The sequence below is a fragment of the Callospermophilus lateralis genome, chromosome 9 (genome assembly GCF_048772815.1).
Source record: "Callospermophilus lateralis isolate mCalLat2 chromosome 9, mCalLat2.hap1, whole genome shotgun sequence".
NCBI lineage: Eukaryota > Metazoa > Chordata > Mammalia > Rodentia > Sciuridae > Callospermophilus > Callospermophilus lateralis.
The window spans coordinates 17,548,506-17,557,341 of NC_135313.1; positions in this window are offsets into that span (position 1 = coordinate 17,548,506).

The window sequence follows — 8,836 nt, forward strand, 5'->3', positions numbered from 1 at the left end:
ACGTCCCGCCCGCGGTACCTGAGGGCTCCGGAGCCTGCGGGGCCGGGGCGGGCCGCCGCGCCCCATGTCCCTCCCAACGCGCTCCGGGGCGCGGCCACCGGGCTCCCGTCCGGCCTCTCGCCGCGCAAGCCGGGCCTGGCGGACGCAGGCGCTGGAGCCCGCAGCCTGCGGCTCCACCTCCTCGCGCTCGGCTCCCCCGCTGCCGCCGCCGCCGCCGCCGCGCCGCGGGGCCGCACAATGGGAGCGGGCGGGCTGTGACTCACCCCGCCCCGACCGGCCGGCCCCGCGCCCCGGCCCCCGCCGGACCCCACCTACCCACGCGCCCCTTTTCCAGGCGCCCCACGCATTGCTGGGGGCGGGTGCATGGCCCTAAATTCCCACAATCCCCCAAACACGCTCCGCCACCTTGCTTTTCGTCTCACCTTGGCTCCAGAACTCTGAAAGCGACCCCCTCCGCAAATGCAAGTCCCTCAACCTTGGGAACATAGATCATTGACCCCCGAAGCACCCACCACTTTCCCCTTAAGTCTCAGTACAGCCTATGTCCCTCAAAGGCCTGGCTTCTGGCGCCCTGCACCACCCAACATTTGACCTTGGCATATTACCTCCCCTCCCTGGACCTCGGTTTCCCTATCTATAGCCAGAGGAAGCTGAAACAGGAGTGTTCCAAAGTTCTGTGCAACTCTGAAATTCTGCGGCTAAGTTTCCACTCAAGGCCACAACATACATACACACACACACACACACACACACACACACACACACGCCCCTGCACCGTCTGAAGTCACATATCATATTGCAAGGGCAAAGGCCTTTGGAAGGAGCTACTGGACCCCAATCTGACCATCCTTGGGTCTGTGAAACTGGACACCTATCACAACAAGACCCATGTAACATCCCTTGATAAACATCTGTTGAAGCCAGTTCCTAAATCTCCAGGACAAACACAATGAGGAGGAAGAGCTGGGAGTGGAACTGATGGGGAGCAGAAAGTAGAATGGCCAGAGCCAGTAGGGGAAGCAAACAAATGTGATCAGCAAGGGGAGTGGAGAGGAAGAAAGAACAGGCCCTGAGACCTTGGGCACTTTTCTGACCCCTGCCCTCCTCAGGGTCTTGTCAAACCAAGGAAAGGGCTTCTGCATGCACAACCTTCCAAGAGCAAGAAGGAAAGGGTGCTAGGATCTCTGAACACCCACTTTGCTTTGTGCTTGCCGCCCTGTGCTAGGAGGCCCCCTCCTAGGTAGGCCCCCTCCACACTCCCTGCCTCATCTCAGTGAGCTATTTTATTCCCATTTCAGGTACTAAGGGGAGTTTCTGGGAGGCTTGTTAACTTCCATGTCATGACTGGGAAGCAGGCTGCTGACAGATTCAGGTATCAAATCTGAAGGTGAGGTTCTAGGCATGGCCATTTAACTGCTCCAGGCCACCCACTGCCCTCCCAGTTCACAGGACCGTGAGAAGGAAGTTGAAAGAAGATGCCAGTCGCGGCATACAAGGCAAATATAAATTGTGTCCCAAAATTTAGAATGTGAGATCCATCTGTCAGGGGTTGAATTTGTGTTCCCCAAAATTTATATGTTGCAGTCTTAACCTCCAGTACCTCAGAGTGTGCCTTGTTTGGAAATAAAGTCATTGCTGGGCTACAGTGGAGTAGGAAGGACTCCTTATTCAATATGCTTATAAAGGGGGAAATTTGGACACTGGCACACAGGGAGAACACCATGTCAAGACTGAAGTTTATGCTACCATGAGCCAAAGAACTAGCAGAAGCTGGGAGAGGGTCCTGGAACTTGTCCTTCCCTAGCATCTTCAAAGAGAACCAGCCCTATGGATGCCTTGATGTCAGACTTCTGTGAGACAGTAAATGTCGGTTTTTTAAGCTACTCCATTTATGGTATTTTGTTACAGCAACTCTAGCAAACTAGTTCACTCTATCCCTCCTTCATCTCCTCTGAGCCAGATGTCTTCATTCCAAGTCTACCCTGTGTGTCATTTCACTTACTTAGAGAGTTTCGACAGCGCTGGAGCCCTCCCCTACTGGAAATATTGCAGGAGGTTCCCTCTGATCATCAGTCTATCCTCAATATCATAGACTGGTCCCTCTCTTAGAGCCTATAAAATCAGACAGCAGCCACCTTCATGCTGAGACAGGATGCAGGGATCTTGCCAACCTGGGAGCCCTGGTGTATTGGGCCCTGTATATCCTGTATACAATATCTGTCCAAAACCCCATCCCACCCCAGGGAGTATGCTGAACATAGGTCCTTCTCTCCCAGGAGCCCCATTGGAGACTCCTACCCTACCCAGAGTACCCTCACAAGCTCCTTACTCTATCCTCTGCCCCCCTGGGATGATGGAATAAAATCTCCCCTGGAAGGGATTTTATTTATTTGCTTTTTTTTTTTTTTTTTTTTTGTGATACTGGGGATTGAACCCCTGGGTGCTCTACTACTGAGCTATATCCTCAGCCCTTTTCACTTTTTGAGACAGTCTTGCTACATTGCTCAAGCTGACCAAGTGGCTAGGATTACAGGTGTGTAGTGTGGAAGAGACTTTAGAAGCCCAAGTTCGGCTCTCATTCCAGAGCAGAATGAGCCGTAGATGCTGACCCCACCCCCACCCCCCGCCGCCCATTTGTTTCCTACCATCTCCTCCTATTAGGCATAATGTATGCTTCCATCATGCCACAGGTCTCCTGGTGTCCTCTCTCTATACTCGTCAGCCCCCTACAGTGTTTTCCTGATGTGGTATCCATTTGTATGACAAAAGTGTCCTTTGTATGCACAAAGGATGTCCGCTCAGGGTGTATGTCAAATGTTCAGATGGTGACAGAAAAGGTGACAGCAAAGGCAGAAGCCAGAAACAGCCAAGCTCAGAGCAGAAGTTACCCCTTCACATCCTTCCTCATAGTCCAGACTGATTTAAACTTCCCACCCTGCATACTGAAGCCCCAGGATGCTTGTCTGGCACATGTGACACCCACATGGTCTGTCCTCTATGGAGCTGGACCCACCCCAACCCACCACTCGAATTTGGAGACACAATCACTTCATTCTCTGGGTTCCTCACAAATGGACCTGGAGCCCTCTGGAATTGTTTCCTCTCTCAGCCATTTCCTGAAATCACTGTCTTGGGATCCAACATGATAGGAACTAGGCCATTGTAACAGATATTTGTCATCTGTGGCCACCAAAATCTTTGAAACTCTTCTCTTACATTTTTGGTAACACATTGTAAGTCCTCTCTTCCCAAAGTAGAAGCTAGAAAACTCACATTCCCAGACTCCCTTGCAGCTAGAATACAGACACTGACCTGGGTTCCTACCAGTCAGGCTCCCCAGTGTAAGACCTGAAAGCAGAAGTGAGCAATGTGCATGGAGAGTCCACCTCTGCAAGCAGGTGAGGAGTAAAGCCAAGTGGCTGTTCCCTGAGCAACAGTGGCAGAGGTTTGTGTGCCTGAGAAACATTGTTTCTCATGTGATGGCTGGTCATGATTCTTGACTCTCTGTTCCTTCCCCAAATACTAATATTCCTTTAATAAATTCCTTTCTAGCTTCAAATAGCTGTAGTTTACAAACAGGCCCCCTGGCTGATGGACCCAAGGAAGGGACTCTGAGTCCAAGTCACAGGCTGAGCAGGAATCAGGCATGAGTGGCACCGACATCAGGCCACTGGTAGAAAGGATATGAGAAAGTGGCCCTCTTATCAACAGGCCAGGGAGCCCTGCCTCTCTTGTGATTACCAGGTCATTCTTCATTATCCCCATCCTTCACTCTCTTGACAAAAATGATACTTCAGCATCCAAAATTGAGGCGGATTTTTCCAGCACACAAGCCACTTTGATACTCATTTTCTTGTTGATCCCTCACAACCCGCCCTGGGGCAGAGTATCCTATTTGACAGCTGAAGAAAATGAGGCTCAGGAAGTTTAAGTGATTTGCCCAAGATCCAGGGCTCAAGGAGGCATGGCCAAGAAGTGAGCCCAGGCATTATGACTTCCTGTCTAATGTTTAACCTTGTATGGCATACCACCCCCCCACCATCGTGTCTTGATGCCCTCCCACAACCACTAAACCTTCCATGACAGGGCTTGGGATATGGCACAGTAGTAGAGCACTTTCCTGGGATGCTTGAATGCATGAGGCCTCAGTTTGATACCCAGAAACCCCCCCACACACACACAAAAAAAATCCGTGCCATGCATGACTGTAATATACCACTAACTTCTCAGGTTCATTTTTTGAGGAAACTGTAGCTTTGCTACTAAAGGGCCTGAAGACAAGTGGCCTCACTTCATTGCCCTACTTGGCTACTAGATAATTGTGTGACCTTGAGCAAAATATTTATTACCCTCTCTGGATCTTAGATTCTCCTTCTGTAAAATGGGATAACAATGGGGTTACTGAGAAGATAAAATGAGCCCATCTGTGTAAAGGACTTAGGACAGTGACTAACATATACAGTATGTGCTCAGTAAATGTTAGCCAGTTGCAATACTACTACAAACTAAGAGACACTAGCCCCCAAAAGTCCTCAGATAACTTGCAACATGAAAAAATGATAAGTATACACACAAAATAAGTGAAAGTTAGCTTATAAGAGCAGTAAGCTAAGTCTTAGAGCCATATTAAAGATGCCAACCATGCAAAGTAAAGTAGGTAGGTGACATTCAGAATGGTTTTGACCTCCATGAAACAGATTGCTTGGCCAATAGAGCAGTTTTGTTTTGTTTTTTGGTTTTTGTACTGGAAGTTGAGGCCAGGGTCGTGTGCATGCTAAGCAAGCACTCCACCCAATGAGCTATGCCCCAAGCCCTAGTAGACCAATATTTCATCAGGAACCCTAAATTAGCAGACTGAAGAGTTTTATAGACAGTGACAAGCCTCAGGGTTGTTTCTTAGGCTCTTGTTGAAAGTATCTCCCTGCTCCCCAAAGCAGAGAATCCAATGCCATTTGCTGTTGACTGGCCTGTGGTGAGTAAGATCTTTGTTTTCCGGGAGAGGTGGCATGGCACTGAGAAAGGGCCCAAACTCTGGAGTTAGAGATGCTATATATAAAACACCAGTTCGATGCTTGGCACAGAATACGTGCTCGGTAAATGTCACTCATTACTTACTATTGTTGTTACTCTGCAGTAATTTATCCCATTATAATCCACAAGTCCCGCAATAAACCTGAACTCAGCTTTGACAGAAATCTAATCTCCAGACAGCACCACTGTCCCTGAAGTTTCTTTCACTGAAGAATCCAACTTCCAGCCCTGTTCTTCCAATGTCTCTGTGGCCAGCATGGCATTTTGAGATAGGAGTCTCTTGCTCATCTTTCATGCTCCTCCTCTACTCCTATTCCTGGGCAAGTCACCTGCTTTGAATGTTGTTGGGGGGAGAGGGAAGATGGGTAAGTCGGAAAGCAGAAACAGGGGCTGGGGATGTGGCTCAAGTGGTAGCGCGCTCGGCTGGCATGCGTGCGGCCCGGGTTCGATCCTCAGCACCACGTACAAACAAAGATGTTGTGTCCGCCAAGTACTAAAAAATAAATATTAAAAAATTCTCTCTCTCTCCCTCTCTCACTCTTTAAAAAAAAAAAAAGAAAGAAAGCAGAAACAGCCTACCAGTTTTTCTGCTCCCCCCGCCCCCCACACACACCCAGAGCCAAAGGCTTAGGAAACCAAGAGAGATTTTGAGGGAAGAAAAATGAAGTGGGTTAGCAAAAGAGACACAGCAATTGGCCAGAAGCTGGGGAGGGGTAGAGGAGCAGGCCCTTTGCCCTCCCAAGACAGTAAAGCAGAAGGAGGCTGCCCAAGATATAGAGTAGGGAGAGAGTGACATCAGGGAGTCCTGTCAACCCCATGAGATGGGGGCTTGAAATAAGTTAGATTGTTTTGTAAATGTTGTAAACTAATATTTCATGCATACCCAAGTGCGTAAAGTGAGTCTCACACTGTCTCTATACTCAGTGCCAAGGGTTGTGAAAAACACCTGGTGGGGCTGGGGATGTGGCTCAAGTGGTAGCGCGTTCGCCTGGCATGCGTGCGGCCCGGGTTCGATCCTCAGCACCACATAGCAACAAAGATGTTGTGTCCACCGAGAACTAAAAAATAAATGTCAAAAAATTCTCTCTCTCTCTCTCTCTCTCTCTCTTTAAAAAAATATTAAAAAAAAAAAAAAACCTGGTGAAAAAAGCGGGCGGCTTACAGGCCTCAAATAAGCAAACATGATTATGAAATGAGGCAAGCGCCATGAAGGGAAAGTCCCATCAGAGGATATTCAGGTGACAGAGCTCAGGATATCCTCTGTAAGGAGGTGAAAATTAAGCAAAAACCTAAGGGATATGAAATAATTAGCCATCCAATGAAGGGTGGGTTGGAATAGCTGAGGGAAGAACATTCCAGGCAGAAGGAAGAACCTTGGAAAGGCTTGTGGGCAGGAAAAAATGGGTCTGCCTGGATGTTTGAATGAAGTGATGATATTTTGCTGGTAGGATGTTACCACCGGGGACAGATAAAAAAGGACTAGAAGATGAACCAGGGGGGACCTAAGAGCTTTTTTCCCCCAGCATCCTCTGGTGAGATTACTTATTAACTTAAGCTTCAGCTTCCTCCCCTGCAAAATGGAGATCAACTTCTCCTTCAGGGTACAGTGAATAACTTCAAGGATGCTAACCAATATCTTCAAAAATATTCATTATGAGAACATTCTCCTCCCTCAACCTTCCCCTCCCTCAACCTTCCCCATTCTTTACCACAAGCTCCAGGGCATCCTTCCCCTGGACCAACTCCCTGAAAACAGACACATGTCTCATTCTTCCTTTCATCACCCCCCCACATCATCTCCACAGAGTCTGACTTATCTGAAGAGCTCAGTAAATATCTGTGGAACTGAAAACAAGTGTGCATGTAATTATAGTAACTAATAAACTGAAGAATGTCTTTGTGGAGGACAAGAGAATTCACCGGGTCCAGAATGATCAAATGACAAAGGATGGGCCAAGAAAACATGCCCTGGCTCGTTCCTATCCTCAGAAGCATCTGAGGTTCCCCCAGAGGCATACTGGGGAAATATCCATTCATAAACACATGGGCAATAAGATGCAGGCTTTCCATCTTCCAATTACAAGGGGCATTCCTAAGCAACAAAGCAACATGTAGCAACTAGCAGGCAGGTTTTTTAACCAGCGCTTATTTAATGATTTATGGTTTATTCAGCACTTCGTGCACATTATTGCACTCAATGATTCTGTGAACTTGGTGGGTTATTGATTAGTCTCATCCCCACACTGTAGTTGAGGGAGCCAGAGTAAGTTATTCGCCCTAGCTAAATAGTGAGCCACAATATTAAGACATAACCCTGGATCTTTCAGATATAAAACCTCTGTGCCTTTTCTATATCACAACCATGTCACAATGACCCCTGTAGATAGATGACAAATATTGTCTTCACACACTCAGAGATGGGCAAAGCTTACAGCACAAAGCCACAGCTGAATTTCCAACTGCAGCTAAGCAATCTGGTTAAGATCTTCTCAAAGCTATCCCCAGCATCTTGACAAAGAAAGAGGAAAAAGATCAACCATCACTCCCATGGAATGATTCATCTGCAAAGATAGAGCATCTCCTTTGAGAAAGAGGGTCCTTCAAGCTAGCCTGCTCTTCGCTGTGAAAGTCTTGGGAATCAATGTTCTTACCACTCCACCTGGCCACAGATCCCATAGGGTCTCATGAATTTTTAAATGTAATTTTGGCATCTATAATACATTCAGAAGGTTTACATTTTATTTTTTTAAATTAAAAATGTAAACCCTCAGTACCACCCCATCCCTTATGCTTTGTTCTCCTCTTCATCTCCTAACATCTATTTTTTTATTCATCACTCTGGAATTTACTTACATAAATAAAAGCAAATATAAACAAGTATTTTATTCCTTTCCACCTTCTTTCTACAGAAGATGCAGCATGGTGTGATGCATTTTCTTTTTTTTTTTTAATATTTATTCTTAAGTTTTAGGTGGACACAATATCTTTATTTTACATTTATGTGATGCTGAGGATCGAACCCAGTGCCTGGTGCATGCTAGGCGAGCACTCTACCTCTGAGCCACAACCCCAGCCTGGTGTGAGACATTTTCAAGTAAGCCAATCCTTTCTCTCCACTGCTGTCTAGGAGTTGGGAGACTTCCACTGTGTACCCTTCCAAGCTAGCCCAAGGCCAGACAGAGGCCAGGCAATTGATTAGCATTTGCAGGAGGGGAAAGGCCAGACTGAATGGACAAATCGATCTCTGGGGAAAGTCCAGGATATGCGAGGTGAGCATCTCCTGACACCTGTGCTTAGCTCAGTGGCAAAAGCTGTCACCTGCTGGGCACAGTGGTGCACACCTATAATCCCAGCCTCTTGGGAAGCTGAGGCAGAAGGAACAGTTCAAAGCCAATCTCTGCAACTTAGCGAGGACCTCAGAAACCCAGTGAGACCCTGTCTCTGAATAAAATATTTTTAAAAAAAGGGTGGGGGGGTGCTGGGGATGTGGCTCAGTAGTTAAGCACCTCTGGGTTCAATGCCTGGCGTTTAAAAAAAAAAAAAAAAAAAAAAGCTGTCACCTTTGCTCAGAGTATAGCAAGATCTAGGGAGAAAGTATATTCATCAGGGTCCCTGCTCCTGGTAAGGCACAAAACTAAAGAATGCTAATGGTTTTACTCCTGATAATACCTGTCTTCTGGGCCATCAAAGAAAACACCTTTGCACAGAGGTTGCAGAAGTCTCTTGCATTATTGAACAAGGACATTCACAGAGACCTGAAGCACAAAGAACTGAAAGATGTTTCTCCTTCAGCTCTCCCACTTCA